At 42.2% G+C, this 21,525-nt stretch overlaps 1 protein-coding gene across 8 annotated transcripts in view; it reads left to right on the top strand.

The window, feature by feature from the left end:
* The window catches only part of DUSP16 (dual specificity phosphatase 16), a 104,931-nt gene that overhangs the window by 27,012 nt on the left and 56,394 nt on the right, over positions 1 to 21,525 (top strand). Inside the window, exons 2-5 of one of the 8 annotated variants that reach the window (XM_050965410.1) lie at positions 11,443 to 11,595; positions 17,947 to 18,108; positions 18,569 to 18,691; positions 19,631 to 19,794. The exons of 3 other annotated variants lie outside the window; for them this stretch is intronic. The gene's annotated coding sequence lies outside the window, so the exon portion shown is untranslated. The remainder of the gene's footprint in view (positions 1 to 11,442; positions 11,596 to 17,946; positions 18,109 to 18,568; positions 18,692 to 19,630; positions 19,795 to 21,525) is intronic. 4 more of the 8 variants (XM_050965381.1, XM_050965419.1, XM_050965390.1 and 1 more) reach the window with 4 other exon arrangements.

The raw sequence follows: 21,525 nt of genomic DNA, 5'->3' as shown, positions 1-21,525 counted from the left end.
GTTGGAGCTGGTCAGTTTTTCAGAGGAAACAAATATTTTTCAATTCTCTTTTCTGTGAGCTTTTTTTTTTTTCCAGAGAAAATACCCTTTTTCTTTTTTCCAGCAGTCCTAGTTATAATGTAGTTTAGCAAGACCACAGGTTTTTCATTTGACCACTCTACCAATGAAAGAGAGAACTTAAATCTTATCCATGCATCAGTTGACACTGGTGCTGTAAACAGCCCTGACCTAGCCTGGATTTTTCTGCATATAGTGGGAAGAGACCTTTTTCCCCCAACTGCGTGCTAAGGAACCCATGCTATAGCATTGCACCACAGAGTAGTCTATGGTATGGATTTATGACATTGTGTCAGGAAAAACAAAAATTCCATGTCGCCACTGGTCAGAAAAACCTGGACTAGCATCTCTTCGTTACTGGTGTGGACACTGAACAAAGTGATTAGTGGACTATTCTGTTGCACTTTCCTTTACACCTTCGTGTATGTTTCAGTGTTGGGAGCCTCTGCTGCTTTTTGTCATTAGAAACAAATATATCGGGTTTTGTTAAGACACCTACAGCAATAGATAATCCTCCCCCCCCCCCCGCCCACCCCCTCCCAAAAAATTGCTGCTTTACTTGTAACTGGCCAGATAACCACAGTATTTTGGTGCCTTAGGGGCTGATCCTAAGCCCACTGAGGCCATTGTGAGTCTTTCCATTTACTTCAATGGCTTTAGACCAGGCCACCAATGACCAAAGCTTAACTGTTAAATCCAAACGTCACAATATACTTGCTGCCTCATAAACCATCCCTAATGCCAGAATCCGCTAAGTACTTTACAAGAACCTGGGCAAGGTCTGTGTCCGAAACAATAAAGATTGAAAAACTAAATTTGTGTTTTGGTTTAAAAACATTATATATCAACTGAGTTTGCCTTTTCTTTTTTGGGGGTCCTCTATGCAAAGTGTCTCCAAACTAAGGGCCTAATCCTGTGAGATGCTGTGTGCCTTCAGAACTCATTCAGGACTTCACTAGATGAGGACCTAAAGGTTAAAAACAACTGGAAGCACCTGCTTCCTAGGTGCTCTAGACTAGCAGTTTAGGTTTAAGTCAATAAAGCACTACGAAACCCTCCCCCAATGCTCCCCCCCCACCAACCCCTCTGCACAGTATTTGACAGGAAGCCAACATAACTCCCTCGAAACTGAGGTGGCATGCCTGAGTCAGCTTAGTATGAGCTAAGAATCTGGCAGCAGTGTGAAGGCTGAAAGTTAGGCTCTCAGGAAAGCTATATGCCGCTAAATGTGGCATGTTTGAACACGAGACTGACATCATTATGAGTTCATAGTCACCAAAGAACAAAGTATCAGCCACAAATTGGACTGACCTAATTTTAAGTCACTTCTGAAAACTTATTAGTACAGCATGAAGCTTTTGTAAGCTGCTTATTTCCATCTTAGCCTCTTGATTAAGCAACAAGTCATCCATTTCTCAGAACTTCCTAGTTTCTTTTTTCATAGGTTTCCCTCCTCAACTCTTTCTATTTTGGCCTTATTCTCCGGATGGAAGACGTGATTAGAATGACCACTTGTGGCATACCTGATATTCCAGAATCAGTCTCTAAGAAGTAGAGACTGGAGGTATAACAGAAGGCATATGCCACTCATACATGCCTATCAGCTTCTTAGAGTGTAATTGGAAACTTTTTTTTTTTTTTTTTAAAGGTGTAAAATACTCCCACCTTTTGTGAAACACATTTCAGTCAAACTTTTCTTGAATCACATTGTCAAAGAAGCTCTTTATCTTCTTACGGTTTGTAATAACTCCTCTGGAAACTCAACTCTGAAATGTTTCTGTCCTAAATTTTGTTTCCCTTCATCATAAATATACGTGTTAAATACACATGAATTTTGGCACTGGTATTCTGGGATCTTGCTTTATGAAACTGCTTTGGGGTTTTGTTTGCTTTTATTTTTTAACTTCTAAAAAGCACACTCTCTTCCCAGGATATTCAGGTTGTGTATGGTCAAGTTTAATAAAACAAAGGTATATGTGAGGTAGCTTTAGAGAGAGTGAAAAACTTGCCACTGGTGGTGAACAACCAATCCTTCCCCCATTTGCTAATTGCCTGCTAAGTAGCTGGGCCTGGCAATTTAGGGTGAGCTTTTCAAAAGTGAGTTTGCATTGGCCTTACTCTGCTTCCATGGAAGTTAATGTTTACTTTTTTTTTTTCCTTTCACTATTTTATTCTTGTAGAAGTAAGACATTGAATTACTAATAATAGCATAGAACTATTATTTATTTATATTATCATTGCACCGAGGAGCATGAGTCAATGGATCAGGACTTCATTGGGCTAGTAAGAAGTCCAGTGCTGCTTCATTTGTCACTGAGAAATGCTCAACAAAATAACAGCTGCTGACCTACAGTTGCTATTTAAAGGGATCTGTAAAATCATTCATTTTGTAGCTGGAGGAATCTCTCTGAGTAAATATCATTAAATCCAAAGTTTTTAAATTCTTTTGTGTATCTATTGTATAGATGTGTAGACACTTATAAGCACACTTCAGACAATGAGGATGTCCCGTAAATGAGTAATAGCCCACAGTGTTCCCTGCATCTTCAGAGCTCTGTGGCAACATTCTTGTGTTATCTGCTGAAAAATTATATAATCCCTGTGGGTAATAGATGCTCTAGAAGACACTGCATTTGAAAATATTAAATGCTTCCACACTGAAAGCGTAGTAAGGGAGCCCAGCAGATATTTTGTAGGGGGAAATTGTGTGGTTATGGCATTCTTCTGTATATATCTGTTACTGTATATCAGAGGTTCTCAGACTGGGGGTCGGGACTCCTCAGAGGGTCATGAGGTTATTACGTGGGGGGTCATGAGCTGTCAGCCTCCATCCCAAACCCCGCTTTGCCTCCAGCATTTATAATGGTGTTAAATATATAAAAAAGTGTTTTTAATTAATATGGGGGGGGGGTCACACTCAGAGGCTTGCTATATGAAAGGTGTCGCCAGTACAAAAGCTTGAGAATCACTGATATACAAATTCAATTTGTAGTTTTTGATAAATTGAGGGATAATAGCAATGCTGGTTTTAAAGCATCGTTTTCAAGTTATCTTTGTAACTTTCACAGTTGTGGGAAAGTGTGGGGAAACAGTAAACCCCTAAAAATTAAGTACAAATTCTGTGTTTTAGCATTCTGGCTACCTGATTGACCTACTCATTGTGCCATGTGCTCTGGCAAGTTAAATACTGTTGTGGCTTTGAGACTACTGCTAAACTTGAACCCTAACTGCAGTACCAAATAAGCTCCTAGCACCTTTCATACAAGCATCTCCAAGCACGTTGCAATAAGTACATGCTGCGTGCTGACACAGCCCTCTGTATGTCCAATAATAGACAAATCTGTTAGTACACTGTCATTCAAATGACAAATTGGAAGTAAATGGCTGATGGGAACAAGAAGCATCCCTACAAGTGATGTGCATGGGGATAAACTTTCCAGGAAAATGTTTTCAGTTCTGATTTTTCTGAATTATCCTCTCAGAAGTAAGTGTGTGTTGGTGGAAGGGGGAATGGGAGGAGTTTGGCCCCTAATTTTGGATCCTAGGACCCTCATGAAGACTCTCTCTCTGCATTGCAGGGGTTAAAGTAAAATTGATCTCTTACTGGTACGGGGGCCGGCAACTAGGGCAGAAGGGGCAGGACTGGGGGTCAGTGTCCCCCAGCCAGCCCATCCATGCTGCTTGCCCCGCACCGCCTAGGGCTCCAGCAGCGATTTAAAGGGCCCAGGACTTTTGCCGCCACTGCTACTGCAGCAGCAGCTGGAGCCCTGGGCCCTTGAAATCACCGGCCCCGTGGCAGCTGCTCCTCTTGTTCCCCGTCACCCTCCAGTCGGTGGCTGTGGGGGGAGCAAAAGAGGCAACAATGTTAAAGCCTTTGCGTGGCAGCACTTCAAGGTCGCTGCCCCTTTTGTGTCCCCCCCCCTTGTCGTTGGGCACAAAAGGGGCAGTGACATTAAAGTGTTCTAAAGTCAGCTGTATGGGCCGGTACCGGCGGCCACTTTTTCCGGTACTGTGTGCCGGCCCGTACCGCATTACTTTCACCCCTGCTGCATTGTCTTCTAGCTCCCAAGAGAATCATGCTTCAGTGACTTGTTACACTATCCAGCTGCTGGTGCTCCCCAAACACCTTTTGCTTGGGGGTTTCGTGTAATAGAATTGAGACAATAAGAAGCAGCTTCATTTCTTTGCTTGAAAGGGATGGGCTTAAGCACATGCTTAAGTGCAATTGCTGGACCCAAAAATATGCCTTCAGATCACAATGGCGCATATTGGATACAGACAACTTGCAGCAGCATTGCTCTAGGTGCTCTGTTAACAGAGGACTTCCCCTGGGCTCTGCCTAACACTTGAGCTTTGTCTACACTAGCACTTTTGTTGGTAACATTTTTGTCCGTCGGGTGGGAAAAAACACACCCCAACCAACATAAGTGACACCGACAGAAGCGCTGGTGGTGTGCATAGCACTCTGCAGCAGGAAACGCTCTCCTGCCATCATAGCTACTGCTGCTTATTGGAAATGGTTTAATTGTGCTGTGGGAGAACTCTCTCCTGTTGGCATAGAGTAGGTCCATGAGAGATCATATAACAGCACAGCTGCATCAGTACAGCTGTAAGCTCTCTAGCATAGACATGACCTTTGCCTCATTTTAAAAAAACTTACAAAAATCTTCATTTTGGGGTAGACTTGTGGAGTGTCTTGAACTTGTTTGACAGTAAGATGTAACTTATATTTTAATAGCTATCTAAAATGTTACTTGTAATAAGATTGCTTTTTTTTTTTTAGTACATTTTTGGGTGCCGTTTCTGAGAGCTGGCTAGACATGTGCAATACCGTGTTTCCAAACACAAGCCAGAAGAAGCAAGCTATTAAAACTGACCTAACATTAAAAAAAAAAAAAAAAAAAAAAAAAATCCCTGTAGCTTTTTCTCATGCCCTGGTGTGAATGAGTTGAATGTTTGTTGCCCTCTGAGAACTAGTGTCACTTCCTCAAATGGGTGACAGATCATAGAAATTAACCCACCATTTACCACAGTGACAAGCGTTTAATGCAATTTTCAGTTTTTAAATGAGACCCGCTCCTCTTGTGAAGGTGATATTTTGTTTAGAGCTATGATATTTAATTCCTGAAAAGTCACCCCTTCCCCCAAAAGTGTTGTTCTGTTTCTCTCTCCCACAATAAAACCACCATTATGCGCTCTAGGCTTCTTGGTGAAGAGTTCAGCACCATCCTTCCACTTGCTCCCTGAAGTGGCCTCAGAAAAGGATACTTACTTTTGCTGGATTATTACTGGGGCTTGCCTCTGATTCGCTCTCTCCCAAGGTTTTTTAAAGAAAGCTAATCACAACACCCTTTTACTATACCTGCGATCCTAATCTTAAAGGGGGGAGACATTATCTAAATCCTCAGGGGTCATGCTGGATAAGACAAACTAGTGAAAAAGGTGTTGTATTGGATAAAACTGGAAATACTGTACTTAAATTTTTAATCTAGCATTCCTCCTCAATCCACTGGCTTTTGTTTTTAACTTGTTCCCTCGTAAAGATGTTACATAAAACTACTGTCTACATTGGTCTACCCAATTAGGGTGGTTCTTGTGGAGCAATTGTATGCAATTTGATTGTATTGCTTCTATATTAAAACCTTGAATGAATTGGAATTGCTCCCACGCTGTAAATGAGTGTGTGGCCTATGCTGCTAAGACATGGGGGTTACTGAAATGTAAAGAACTCAGAGCCATCGGTAGCACTGTAGTTGCTAACTCTAGTCTTCATTCGTGCATTTTAAGTTTTTGAATCATATGCTAAAATTTTGAGATGATAAACCACAGTGTTACGTTTTTGGAACGTATGTGGCCAGTCTCCACATCCTGTGGGATCCCATAAATAAGACTCTTAAGTATTCTATATAGAGTTTATAACAGGGAAGAGGCAACTACCATTGACCTCCCAGTTTGGATATTTGAGGGTTACTGTAAATCCTTAAATCCTCCCTACATCCAGTAACTTGGGTCTTGAAAGCATTGTTGTGAGAGGAGGATTGTGTGGAATCAGGCAAATGAGTCTTAAGGCTGGCTCATTCTGCTCCAGCTAAACAGACTGACCAACTTTATATCAGACCCAGGAGCGCCACCAGCTTTTTTGCCACACTAGGCGGCAGAAGGTCCCGCCCCCAAAATGCCGCCCCCAACAGAGGTGGCGGAAGGTCCCGCCCCCCAAATGCCACCCCCAACAGGGGCGAGGGAAGATCTGGTTGCCGTGGTCACCACCCCCCAAATGTTAGCGCGGTCGCCTAATGGGTTGCGCCGGCCCTGATCAGACCCTTACTAGGCAGAGGATTAAACCTACATGGACCAAGACAAAAGATGACAGAGCTCATTGGCAAGAGGCAGTGCCCCTCTGACTGCGAGGGGAGGAAAGGATGCTGGGACTCCTACAAGGATGCTGTCCCAGAACCATGCTAGGAGGCTTGGTGTCTCACAACAGCTTTTAGTTAGTGAGTGACACTGTCATGGTATAACCCCCACTCTGAACCTTAGCGTCCAAAAGATGGAGTACCAGCATGAATCCCCCTAAGCTTAATTACCAGCTTATATCTTGTAGTGCTGCCACCAACCAGGACTTGCAGTGCCTGGTACACTCTGGTCCCCCAAAACCTTCCCAGAGGACCCCAAGACCCAGACCCCCTGGATCTTACACAAGGAAAGTAAACCCTTTCCCCCACTGTTGCCTCTCCCAGGCTTTCCCTCCCTGGGTTACTCTGGAAGATCACTGTGATTCAAACTCCTTGAATCTTAAAACAGAGAGGGATGCACCTTCCCCCCTCCCTTCTGTCTCCCACCAATTCCCTGGTGAGTACAGACTCAATTCCCTTGAGCCCCAACAAGGGGAAAGAATCAATCAGGTCTTAAAGAAAAGCTTTTAATAAAAGAAAATAAAAAGTAAAAGTTGTCTCTGTAATTAAGATGGTAAAGGTTACAGGGTCTTTCAGCTTATAGACGCTAGAGAGAAGCCTTCCCCCCAACACAAATACAAATTAAAATCCTTCCAGCAAAATACACATTTGCAAATAAAGAAAACAATCAAAAAGACTAAACCGCCTTTCTATTTGTAAAATAGGTACTTACTATTTGAACAGAAAATTAGAGAGCCTGTAGGTACGTCTGGTTACTCTCAGAACCGAGAGAGAACAACAGACAAACAACAACACAAAACACAGACTTCCCTCCACCGAGATTTGAAAGTATCTTGTTTTCTGATTGGTCTTCTGGTCAGGTGTTCCAGGTTCACTGCTTGTAACCCTTTACAGGTAAAAGAGACATTAATCCTTAACTATCTGTTTATGACCGACACATTTGAAGCCACACCATTCAACCCTAGTGGCTGCTAAGAGGGAGGGGAGCATTCTGTCTCTCTTTTTGTTACAAGATTGCAGCACAGTAAAAACTAACCAGCTTGGGAAAGCTCTGAGTAGCAACTGGGTAGAAAATACCCAAATTTTTGATGCAAGATACAAGCAGAATGTAGTACAGTAGAACCTCCGAGTTATGAGCATCTCGGGAATGGAGGTTGTTTGTAACTCTGAAATGTTCATAACTCAACAAAATGTTATGGTAGTTCTTTCAAAAGTTTACAACTGAACATTGACTTAATACAGCCTTTGAAACTTTACTCTGCAGAAGAAAAATGGTTTGTGTTTTTTTGTCTATGTTGCTGCCTGATTGTGCATTTCCTGTTCCAAATGTGATGTGTGGTTAACTGGTCAGTTCGTAAATCTAGTGCTCATAACTCTGAGGTTCTACAGTATTAATAACAATTTTAAAAGACTTGACGGCTTTTCTTATATACCATAAATAAGCAAAATAGTAAGTTTATTTTTTATGTCACCTTTATTTACTGTGTATTAACTTTTCTAGTGTCAGCAGAAAAATCCCTCTTTGTCCCAAGGAACAAATACTATTGTTTAAGTGTGAATAGCTGAAGTTTTGCCTTTTATATTTGGGGGTCTCGCTCACATTTTGCTTAATTATAATACAGCATCCTCCTCTCCCTCCCCCTCACAACAGGCTAAAGAGGAGAATAAAATGCTTCTGAAAATTACAGGAAATGTCTGTTCCTGCAACAACGCTGCCAGGGAATTTCCAAGTGTACTTAAGTGTGGTTATGAACATTGCCAGGGCCCAAGCAGTCTCGAGTCATGAGCAATTCCTATTCTAAACATGTTTTACTGGAAGGTGGTGAAGTGCTTTGAAATTGCCAAGTGTGTCTGTTTGGTTTTTTTAAATCTGGTTTTCAGCAGAGTGAATGTTGTCTAGTTGTAGAGTGGTATGCTTGAATTCAAGAGTTCTGTATTCCATTGTATATGCCTGGCCAGGATACTTAGCTTCTCTGTGCCTCATTTAGGGTGACCAGATGTCCTGATTTTTGATTTTTTTTAAATAGGGACAGTCCCGATATTTGGGGCTTTTTCTTATATAGGCTTCTATTACCTCCCCTGCCATCTCTCCTCTGTCCCAATTTTTCACACTTGCTATCTGGTCACCCTAGCCTCATTGCCCTTGTGTAAAATGGGGAGAATGCTAATCTAGCTCCACATGGCGCTAGTTAGGTTTAATAATTTGTGGGGACTTTGAGGCCCATGGATGAAAGACATTGTGTATGTGCCGAGTGTTACTACGCTATTATGATGGTTATCTCAGGCATTGTGGGGGAATTTGTAAAAGAGGGACTAAGTCAAGACTTTGGCTACCATGCACCGTGGCAAAAGGTGTCCTGGGACTATTCCAATACTGACTCTAATAAGTTTTCTCTAAGCAAAACCAAAAGTGTGTTAAGCACTAGGACTAATTGTTAATAGGCTGTTTCCAGCCAAATGCTGAACAAAGACTGCAGAAAGAGCTTTCACTTCCCTTGCCTCTGTCCCTACCCCGCTGCCTTCTATTGGGATCCCACGTGGTGGGGAAAAGGGGGGAGCAAAGGGAAGAGATTTGCAGGTTTAATTCTTGTGTGGGCTTCAAAGGAGCTCTACTGGAGAGAGCAGGTGTGAGGACATGTTGAATTGGCACAACACTGAATAGATTATCTTGTGCTGCTGCTCTTGGTGTATGCTGCCCTTCCCCCCCACTCCCCATCCCCTTTCTCTATTACACACGTGTATGTGCATGCAAGTGTTGCATCCTTAGCCTGGAACTCTGGAGGAGTTTGTGTCGCCGGGGAACCTCTGCTGGCATAAACTTAGCTGTTGGTGGCTAACATACTTACCTACACAGTGCTCCTGGGTACAAACTACCTGCTAACAAAACAAGTTAGAGGTTGTGGGTATTTGTTTTACTGTATCATATGCAAACATGCCATATTTTGCAAAGATTTTAATGCCTGTTATCACAGAAAAGTGGAGTGGCCGTTCTTGCAGGTCCTTCCAATGCAAGATGGCATTAATTTGAGAGAATCTGTAGCGTCTTTCAGAACGATCTCTGCCCTCTTTTGTGATGACTCCTTATGGTTTTGTTAGATTGTATATGCTACACTGTTGAGAACCACTTCTGGATTTCATAAGGCAATACTTGGCAATGATTTGTTATGACAATTAAGTAGAGTTGCCAACAGTAGATAGTGATTTTTGTTTTGTTTAGCTTCCCAGGATCTGTTGAGTGTGGAATGAGCATTAGTGTCTTTATTTTTATTTTGTTATGATCCTTACTTCCACTTAATCATCTTGCAATAACCACAGGTACTTGTAGAGTTTATATAGAAATTAGTACATATGCTTTAAACTCTGAATAAGTTAAATATTGGTTCTAGGCAGTTTCCGCTATTGGATTAAGTTGCAACGTGATGGAATTGGGAGCAGTTAGTTACCATTTCATATTCATGTGTAGCCAAAAGACTGTCAGTTAACTTTATTAATAGATGCTAAACATGCATCTCTGAGGGCCCTTGTAAATGTTTATATGGGATGCAGTTGTACAGGTCTGAATTTAAGAACCCAGCAGGAAGGTGGGTCAGCATTAAATCTGCTTTAATGTTCAGCTTTTCATTATAGTCAAAGGCTAAGATGTTTGTCTCTAGAGAATAGCAGTTGAAACCCCCCACAATCTCATCCATTTTAATGGGAAAATTTCTAGATCTACAGCAAGTTGTGGGGAGGGAGTACTGCAAATTAATGTGTTTTGCTTTTGACTTTTTTTTTTTTTTAAAGGCTTTACTTTTGTTTTATGTTTTAGGTACTTTCTTCTCAATGGTTTGCAGGGTGAGGGAGTATCCCACCTGGCCAATGTAGAAATTGGCTTAGATTTGAGTAATCGTTGACAATTGCAACTGTGAATTGATAATGTTCATACCACCTCTTGACTTCTTAAACATTCCTTTAAACTTTTTCATAAATTGTAACATTGCCAGGTGGAAGTGAACTAGCTCCCAGGTACCTTTACTGTCTAGAATGAGGTGAAATTTGAATGTTCTTATGTTAAAGAGCATGTTGGGCTAATGAACTTCTGCAATGAGTTCTAGTCTTTGCTGGTTATCTGCAGTTCCCTGAAGATGGGAAGCTTAAAAATGTGTACTCTGCTATTTGGCGTTGAACATATTAGATAAGCTGTCCATGCAAATGACACATGCTCTCACCCAACAATGAGAATTGTTTCCATCTGGAAACAACTTATTGCTTGGGTGGATGTGGGGAGGGAGGCCAAGAAATAAACTGGGTGTGTGAGCTGCGGATTATTGAGCGAAGCACTATATCAGCACATTCTTCAGTGTTTCCCATGACTTCATATTCTAGCAATCAGGTTTCTCTGCTATAATAAACATTGTAAACAAGCCTAATTGATCTTTGGAATGAAATAAACAGCTTGACTTCTCAATAAGAGCATCAGTTATGTTAGTCAGTTATGGTCACTCTGCGTTGGTATTAGTGCATTAGGAGGCCTCTCAATAACATTACATGTGGATTGAGAGATAAATAGGACAGTAACAACCAGTTGATGAGAAGCGTGCTATGTCACTTGTGAACATTGTTTTAAATGACATTTGTATAGTGCGCAAAATCCCACCATTGCTTAAAAGTAAACCCCGCCCATCTTGCTTAGCTCAGCTGTCTGAATATGCTGGTCGTGAAAAGCATTTCAATGCAGAAATCAAATGACATGTATTTTGAAAATAAAGGGCAAGACTTTGCAGACTGTAGACTGCAAGGGGACCTGAGTGTGAATGTGAGTGAAATTTTTCAGCTGATCTAGGTCAAATGAAACAGTTCACAAATTTGTGTCAGTTATGGCAATTGGTTTGGTCAAAACGGGAAAAAAAAAAACCCATTCAGAACTGTCAGTGTCAAAACGGACCACTATCAAAGCTTTGGTTTTTTTGTTTTTTGTTTTTGTTTTTTTCAGGCTAGGGGTTTTATGCACTATTCACAAAATGTAGGAGGAGGAGGTGGTGGTGGTGGAGGTGAGGTGCCCCCTTTTACCAAACAGCCCTGTGATTATGGCACTCACCTGGATGGGGGAGAACTGGCCTCAAGTCCCTGCTCCAGCTATTCTGAGGTAAGTCCTTCTCAGTCTCTCCTGTTGATGCTGTTCTACTCTTAAAAAATATACTTAAATATTAATTGGAGCAGAGACTGGAACCTGGGTGTCCAGTACTCCGTGTATTCTATACTAAGTGGAACAGCTTCAACAGGAGAGAGGGAGCAAGCCCCAACCCAGAATAAATGAGAATTCCAGAAAGCTTCAGTTTGACTCACACCAATTTGTGTTTCATTTTCTGAAATTGCCAGCGAACCCAAAAAATCAGCTCTACACAGGAAAAGGCACTTTGCATTGTTAGGGCCTAAATACTTGTTAAAAATCTAGCGCCAGTCCAAGGTTTGTAACTACAGCTTTCCAGTTAGCTGGTAATTGCATGCTTTCTGAAAAATGATACCATTTGAGGCTTCAGATGGCAGCATATGAGACTAACATTTCCAATAAATACAATTTCTTTTTTATTTTGGGTAAGAGGTCTTTTTAAATGTTTCTATTCTGCTTTCTATACTGATTCAAAAATTTGGACAAGAACTTCATTAATCACTGATGTGATGCCCTAGAATATGGTCGTTTATTGGCAGTAGTATCAGGAATACAAACTATAATTTTAAAATATGAATTTCAGATACATTCTGCAGGTTAGTTGTGCAAAGAAGGTGCTTTTCCTCCATCCTGGTCTGAGCTGGGCAGAACAAAATTTATCCAAAACTCATTTAAAACTACTAATCACAACTGCTAGCAATTACAGATCAAATAGCATGATGAACAATTTGCTGAGCAATGATGCATTAACAGAAAACTGTCTGTAATGCATGCTTTCAATTAATTGTACTTCCCTTTATCATAAACAAGCATTCTGTTTATCAGATAATCAAAAATGCACGCTACCTGCATTAGAGTTGAGCAAACATCCTGGGTTTCACTGCAAAATCAGCCGAAAGGGGGGAGTATTAATTTTAAAAAATTAAATAAAATGCACAGGGTCAAATTTTCACTTATAGGCACCCTCTGTTCATACAAACCATACCACTTTACTAAGACTGAGACAATAACGCACTTGCATTCTGGCTCTACATGGTCACAGACATGAATTGCAGATAGACTGGAGGAAGGGCAGGCAGGAGCATGTGGTTGAGCACAGAGATAAAACTTTCACAAGTGCCTAAGTCACTCTTGAAAATAGTACTTTGGTTCTGTGGGCCTGAGATGCTTTAGAGAGGACCTCAAGTAAAAATTTTCAATCTCACTATCTTCCTCACTGCTCTTTTTACCATTAAGCCAATTTTGAATGCCCTAGTGAGGTAGTGCAAAACCTACTTCTTTCCATGCTCTGGCTGATCTTAAATCTTACGTTGACCTGTTGTATTCATTCTCTCTCAAATATTTGGCACTGGCCACTGTCAGAGATGGGATACTTAGATGGACCATTAGTCTGTCCCAGTATCACCATTTTTATGTTCTTAAGAGGTGAGTCTGAGTAACAGTGGTGCTGCTTGGGTCATCTGCAGTTATTGAACCCAGGGTCTGTAGGTGTAAAAGCATGAGTCTCTACTACTTGTTCTAATGGACCTAATCCTTTAGGTCACAGGGAACAGCAGACTCCTAAAAGTCTATGGGTTCATCTACATTGCAGTATGGACGTTGTGGCTCCAGCAGAGACTTGGGCTAGCCCACACGAACTCAGACCGGGGAGTTGAATGGGCTTGAGCCCAACCTGCCTCCTGAGCCACAATGCCCATGCTGCTGCTGGTTTTTTAGCGCTGTAGCTCCTATTGGAGCTAGTACAAATCTGTCCATCTGAGCTGGGAGGCTCACTTTCCAGCTGCAGTGTAGACATCCTCTCTGCATGGTCTAGGCCAGGGATGGGCAAACTTTTTGGCCTGAAGGCCACATCAGGGTTCTGAAAATGTATTGGAGGGCTGGTGTAGTGTATTGGATTTGCTTCCTGTAGGAATGTGCTACTTACGGTGTACTACTTACAGCTACCAGTTCTGGTGCTCTGAGCGGCATAAGGGGGTGGGGAGTGGGTGTGGGGGGGCAGTCAGGGGACAGGGAGCAGGGGGCAGTTGGATGGGATGGAGGTTCAGGGGGGGCAGTCAAGGGACAGCGGGTTGGATAGGCGTGGGAGTCTCGGGGGCCTGTTGGGGCAGGATTGTGGATAGGGGTCAGGGAGCAGGGCGTATTGGATAGGGGGCAGGATCCTTGGGGGGGGTGGTGGTTGGAGTCAGGGGGTCCTGGTCAGGGAACAAGGAGTGTGGGCGGTGGCAGTTGGGTGGGTTGGGAGTTCTGAGGGGGGCAGCCAGGGGGCGGGAAATGGGAGGGGGTGAATAGGGGGTGGGAGCCAGGCTGTTTGGGGAGGCACAGCCTTCCCTCCCCATGTGTAGTGTACTAAATTGCTCCCTATAGGAATGTGCTACTTACGGTGTGCTATTTACAGTTGCCAGTCCCAGTGCTCCGTAAGTAGCACATTCCTATGGGGAGCAATTTAATACACTACACCCCAGCGGCTCTCACAGCTGTGCTGCCCGGCAGGAATTTGCAGCCCAGAGTGCTGACAGCATGGCGAGCTGAGGCTGCAGGGGAGGGGTCAGGGACAGCCTCCATGGCCGGGAGCTCAAGGGCCGGGCAGGACAGTCCCCTGGGCCGGATGTGGCCCGTGGGTCGTAGTTTGCCCACCTCTGGTCTAGGTACTAGAGAGGAAATGGAGAACCATAACTTGTTAGCATGAGTTATGTATGTGACATACAGACTTTCTGCTCTTTTACATGGCTGGCCTATAGAGTTAATAGGTTTGGTCTTGCACCATTGATTGAAGTTGATTGGAGTTTCCCCATAGGATTTCACTTTGAGCAGGATCCCTTATGCCCCACTCCTCACTGTGTAAATTATCCATCCCTCCCCCACATACATACAGCTTCTCACTACTGGTAGGTAACAATCAGATCTAGCTGTTTACTGTTTTTTCTGCTGGTCTTGAATTGCAATATACCTCCAACTGTATGGGTAATAGACTCTATTCCAGAACAATTTTATTCTCGTTTTTCTGCGGTCAATGTGGGAAGACCTCTAGTTGGTATATGGCCCATAATTTGAAACTTGATTCTTATGAAGTTTAAGCAAAAGAGCAAAGGTTTTTGCCTCGAGTATTGGAATGTCTTGTTCAGTCCCCAGATAATATCTTTAGAATGCTATTGATCACGTGCGTAGGAGAGAACTTGTAAAACAGGTTGCAAAAAGTCGAATTTATCCTGTGACCTATAGATGCTTGACCTCTGCCCATATAATATTTTGTTTGGATCCATGACCAAGACTAAACCTTGGACTTCGTTTTTTTAAATCTTTTTGCAAACAGCAACAGGAGAAAATCCACTTTTAAAAAAAAAAACAAAACCAAACCATCATTTTGAAACGCCTTCCTTACACAGTTCTACCACATGAGCAATTTTTGGGGTGGGGTTTGGGTGTCCGATGTGATGTACTTTAAGCATCTTCACTTTGTCTGTGGGTTTGGGGGGGGTTCTGAAAATGAGCACCAGTATTCTGAAAGTTGAGTCTCTCGTGGGATGCCTACATTTTCAGATCTCCTCAGAGTAATACAGAAGCTTTAGTACCAACGTTTCCGTAGAACCTTGTCACTTCAGTAAGAGCCGGCAGCACTGGCAGTACCTGGTATAGCAGGCATCACTGAAGTAGTAAAGGTTTCAGGGTGGTAGCTGTGTTAGTCTGTATCAGCAAAAAGAACGAAGAGTACTTGACACACCTTAGAGACTAACAGATTTATTTAAGCATAAGCTTTCATGGGCTAAAACCTACTTCATCGGATGCATGCAGTGGAAAATACTTCCTAGTTCTTTTTGCTGAAGTAGTAAACTAATTATTACTAACAGGAGTAGTGTTCAGGTAGTGCCATTGCTATGCAACAGACCCTGGTTCAATTTATGTATTTTACTACCTATGCTGGAAATGAGCTACAATCAGCAGGAGAACAAAAATCTATTTCCCCATGTTAAGTATCCTCACACCCCTTGTCAACTGTCTGCAATGGGCCATCTTGATTATCACTACACGTGTTTTGTTTTTTTTTTCCTCCTGCTGATTATAGCTCATCTTAATGAATTAGCCTCTTAGAGTTGATATGGCTACTTCCACCTTTTAATGTTCTGTATGTATATATATCTCCTTACTATATGTTCCATTCTATGCATCTGAAGCTTTTGTGGGCTACAGCGCACTTCTTATATATTCATAGATTCTAGGACTGGAAGGGACCTCGAGAGGTCATTGAGTCCAGTCCCCTGCCCTCATGGCAGGACCAAATACTGTCTAGACCATCCCTGATAGACATTTATCTAACCTACTCTTAAATATCTCCAGAGATGAAGATTCCACAACCTCCCTAGGCAATTTATTCCAGTGTTTAACTACCCTGACAGTTAGGAACTTTTTCCTAATGTCCAACCTAAATCTCCCTTGCTGCAGTTTAAGGCCATTGCTTCTTGTTCTATCATTAGAGGCTAAGGTGAACAAGTTTTCTCCTTCCTCCTGATGACACCCTTTTAGATACCTGAAAACTGCTATCATGTCCTCTCTCAGTCTTCTCTTTTCCAAACTAAATAAACCCAATTCTTTCAGCCTTCCTTCGTAGGTCATGTTCTCAAGACCTTTAATCATTCTTGTTGCTCTTCTCTTGACCCTCTCCAATTTCTCCACATCTTTCTTGAAATGCGGTGCCCAGAACTGGACACAATACTCCAGTTGAGGCCTAACCAGCGCAGAGTAAAGCGGAAGAATGACTTCTCGTGTCTTGTTTACAACACACCTGTTAATGCATCCCGGAATCGCGTTTGCTTTTTTTGCAACAGTTTCACACTGTTGACTCATATTTAGCTTGTGGTCCACTATGACCCCTAGATCTCTTTCTGCCATACTCCTTCGTAGACAGTCTCTTCCCATTCTGTATGTGTGAAACTGATTGTTCCTTTCTAAGTGGAGCACTTTGCATTTGTCTTTATTGAACTTCATCCGGTTTACCTCAGACCATTCCTCCAATTTGTCCAGATCGTTTTGAATTTTGACTCTGTCCTCCAAAGCAGTTGCAATCCCTCCCAGTTTGGTATCGTCTGCAAACTTAATAAGCGTACTTTCTATGCCAACATCTAAGTCGTTGATGAAGATATTGAACAGAGCCAGTCCCAAAACAGACTCCTGCGGAACCCCACTTGTTTTACCTTTCCAGCAGGATTGGGAGACATTAATAACTACTCTCTGAGTACGGTTATCCAGCCAGTTATGCACCCACCTTATAGTAGACCCATCTAAATTGTATTTGCCTAGTTTATCGATAAGGATACCATGCGAGACCGTATCAAATGCCTTACTAAAGTCTAGGTATACCACATCCACTGCTTCTCCCTTATTCACAAGACTCGTTATCCTATCAGAGAAAGCTATCAGATTGGTTTGACATGATTTGTTCTTTACAAATCCATGCTGGCTATTCCCTATCACCTTACCACCTTCCAAGTGTTTGCAGATGATTTCTTTAATTACTTGCTCCATTATCTTCCCTGGCACAGAAGTTAAACTAACTGGTCTGTAGTTTCCTGGGTTGTTTTTATTTCCCTTTTTATAGATGGGCACTATATTTGCCCTTTTCCAGTCTTCTGGAATCTCTCCCATCTCCCATGACTTTCCAAAGATAATAGCTAGAGGCTCAGATACCTCCTCTATTAACTCCTTGATATTCTAGGATGCATTTCATCAGGCCCTGATGACTTGCAGGCATCTAACTTTTCTAAGTGATTTTTAACTTGCTCTTTTATCTTCCAAACCTACCCCCTTCCCATAAGCATTCACTATGTTAGACATTCCTTCAGACTTCTCAGTGAAGACCAAAACAAAGAAGTCATTAAGCATCTCTGCCATTTCCAAGTTTCCTGTTACTGTTTCTCCCTCCTCACTGAGCAGTGGGCCTACCCTGTCCTTAGTCTTCCTCTTGCTTCTAATGTATTGATAAAAAGTCGTCTCGTTTCCCTTTATTCCCATAGCTAGTTTGAGCTCATTTTGTGCCTTTGCCTTTCTAATCTTGCCTCTGCATTCCTGTGTTGTTTGCCTATGTTCATCCTTTGTAATCTGACCTAGTTTCCATTTTTTATGACTCCTTTTTATTTTGTAGATCATGCAAGATCTCATGGTTAAGCCAAAGTGGTGCTCAAATAAATTTGTTAGTCTTTAAGGTGCCACACGTACTTCTCTTCTTTTTGCGAATACAGACTAACACAGCTGCTACTCTGAAATCCGTCGCAGTATGGTGACATTCCATGTTGACAGCTTAATACAACATCCTCATAACTGGCTGATGTTTTGTAGTTCCAGCTAACTTCAATACCTGTGATCATCCTGTAACTTGGATTTTCTAAGATGTTTCCTGGTCCAAAGATCATCAATATAATGGCCTGCTTATGACACTGCAATTAAGTGCAGCCTCATGACGATGTCACTTATGTTGCAGTGGAGCACAACGAATTGACAGTGAGTCACTCCATGATGCAGTTTAGTACATGAAACTGGCAGCCATACAAATGAGACAAAACTAAAGTCAAAGTGCTCGTAACATTCAAATTACTACTATGTAAATACAGCCAGAAGTTTGCAGATTACCAAACTGTATTAGAAAATTTACTAAAAGGTTTCAGAGAGACATTCCTCCTTTTTTTTTTTTTTAGGAGGGGGGAGTCCCTACTATCAGATTTTTAGGGTCTTTAAGAAGAATTTTTGGCTTTAGAAAAACTCTCACTGTGAGAGAAGAGGCTAACTGAGTCAGCAAGATGGAATAAATTGCCTGGGAATATTTCTTTTCTTCATAGCCTCCTAACTTAATTAATAATCATTTTCTGAAAGAATGTTTTTAAACATTTGTAAATCAGTAAAATTAAGAATGTTGGAAGTTCATGAAACTTCTTACCTACTGTATTTCTTCTTTGTTATTCAGACTTAAACTCAGCCCTTTACCTATCCAAGCAGAAGGTTTATCTCAGTACGGGCATGATCTGAATCCCATTATAGCTAGTGGAAAGGCACCCACTGACTTCACCAAACTTTGGATCAGGCTCTGGTATGTCTGGGTACAGAGGAGTGAATCCAAAATTCAGGGTACAATATATTAATAAAAATCTAAATTATTTTTTTCTTGCTGGTTTTAGAAATTAGGCATAACTCACTAGGTTAACAAAGCATGGCTGGAACTTATGTTCTTTTATAACTAGATAGTTTAAAGCCTGTTAACTAGTTTAGCTTTTTTATTCCCTTCCACCTACTTTTAAAATAAGCGTGTATTTAATAGTGGATATTCTATTTAGGAAAAGCATCTGCCAGTCAGATTGCATAGATAGGATTTCACTAGTTCCTAAAGGTCTGCTGTAGTAATTTTCCCCACTTCTTATTTTGGCCTCCTAGAGAAATATGGATTTCACTAGATCTGAATAGAAATGGTGGCAACTTGCCATTAAGCAGCGGGGTCTTGGCAAATAGATAAACAACATTTTATCAACCCAGTGACTGCTTATGTAAAAGTCTGGCATTTTTCTTGTGCTGGTAAATGCAACGCTGTTCTCTTTAAAACATGAAACAAGTTATTTATCCTAGGGTTGGTTGGTGTGTCTCTGTGTGTGTGTTTAAGACTAAATCTTTCTGTCAGAATGAACCTTGTTCACTTTTCTGAATTGAGCTTAGATATATGGGGCGGGGGTGGATGTGTTTGAATAATCTTTATCTAACTAATAGAACACCTACTGCTGTGGGATTTCCCACTGCTAAACACAAATGACCTGTTACTATAATAGAAGCCATATATACAACCATTTCTGAATTAATTTGAATTCATGAGCTTATCACAATAAAGATGATGTTGTTTTCTTCAGACTTGACTCCACAAGGTGTTAAGTGCCTCCTGCAGGGTGCTGAGCTCGTTTTAACGACACTTGTAATCAGTGGAATTTAAAAGCTCTCACTACCTTACACAATTGGAACCCGTGTTGTGTTGTTATACTTGCAGACCAAGGTACATGTGCTACTTTAGACCCTGATTTTGCCCTGGGAAGTCTGCAGGCCCATCCCAATCTCTGCACTGTTTGTAGTTCAGGATTAGGGCTGTAAAATATGTGTTCTACCCTGGACGTATTATGGCTAGATTTACATGACCACTAAAAGAAATTTGAGGTAAGATTTTTCTTTTAAAAAAATCCAACTTAGTGTTGCAGGTGGGGTTGTGTTGAAAGGCTCTTATCTTTGCATGTGCATTGTGTATTAAATTTCAGAATTTTTTCTTTCAAAAATTAGTGCTTTGAAGTTTTATAGAAATGTTTCAATGCTTAATTTGTATCCCCCTAAGACGGGTGGGCAAACTTTTTGGCCCAAGTGCCACATTGGGGTTACAAAACAGTATGGAAGGCTGGATAGGGAAGTCTGTGCCTCTCCAAACAGCCTGGCCCCCGCTCCTTATCCACCCCCTTACCCAACCCCCTTGTTCCCTCATGGCCCCCGCCCCTAACTACCCCCCCAGGGATTCCACCCCCTAGCCAACTCTCCTGCTCCCAGTCCCCTGACTGCCCTGACCCCTATCCACACCCCGACCTCCTGACAGACCCCAGGGTCTCCCGCGCCTATCCAACCCCCGCCCCTGCTCCATGTCCCCTGACTGCCCCCTGGAATCACCCGCTCCCTGCCCCCTTACCATACTGGAGCCAGCCATGCCGCCACACTGCCCGGCAGGAGCGGTAGGCCAGAGTGCTGAGGCTGCGGTGGGAGGAGTGGGGACAACAGGGGAGGAGCAGAGGAGTAGCCTCCCTGGCTGGGAGCTCAGAGGCCGAGCAGGATGGTCCCACGGGCCGTAGTTTGCCCACTTCTGTCCTAAGAGACTGATCGTTCTGGGGATTTCAATTTTTTTTTTTTTATTAAACCTTTTCTCTCTACCTCTTTTCTCTAACAAGCCTGATGGTTGGATTATCCTGCTTGCGTATCATCAGTCTGGTACAATCACTAGCAAATTAAAATTGCCTGGTTTGCAGGTCAGATACTACAAGCCTAGGCTATAGCTAGTTGACATGACAAAGATTTGTACTTTTGCTTTTGTGTCAAAGAGGTACTTCAGTTTTACATATAAGACATTTCCCTAAGCAACAGAAAACAGCAGCACTACACTGCAGAACCACATATAAACTAGAGAATGCAACCACTTGTGTCTGAGAAGGATATATTGCACAGATTTAAAAACAAATGGTTCATTTTGGGTATGTCTACACAGCAATTAGGCACATGTGGAGGGCCCACGCCAGCTGGCTCGGGCTAAGGGGTGTTTAATTGTAGTGTAGACATTCAAGCTCAGGCTGCAGCCCGAGCTCTTGGACTTGAACATCTACACTGCAATTAAACAGCCCCTTAGTTCAAGCCTTGCAAGCTTGAGTCAGCTGGCATGGACCAGCTGTGGGTTTTTGATTTCAGTATAGACATACCCTTTGTGGTCCTGCTAGCCATGCTGAATTTCTGGCAGGTTTGCCCTTGTCTGTTAACCCTAAACTATGTCAGTTGCTGTGCCCTCTGTGTACATATCCCACAGGTTCCAGAAGCAGTGTCCTCTGGGAGACTTCAAAAAGCAACTGATTGACTGTATTGGGAGGCCGAGTTGAACCATTTCATCTAGTTTGTCCACCACTCTGGCACTAAAACTGTTTAAGTTGGATTGGTTCAGGTTAAGCCAATATTTAGCTCTGCTGAAGTCCCCTCCAAATGGTATTTAGCATGTATGTAAACTGTTTGTAACACACCTCTCACAAGTGCTCCAATTAGACTGAACGAACAAGGCTTAGCAAGGTGAATTTCTCTAGTGTAGACAAGAATTATGTCGTTGGTACTGTATGTTGAATGATAAACCAAAAAGTTTAGGTCCCGAAG

Source organism: Gopherus flavomarginatus, chromosome 1, assembly GCF_025201925.1.
Source record: "Gopherus flavomarginatus isolate rGopFla2 chromosome 1, rGopFla2.mat.asm, whole genome shotgun sequence".
Lineage (NCBI taxonomy): Eukaryota > Metazoa > Chordata > Testudines > Testudinidae > Gopherus > Gopherus flavomarginatus.
The sequence above is the reverse complement of the archived record's forward strand: the minus strand, read 5'-3'. Positions and strand labels throughout refer to the sequence as shown.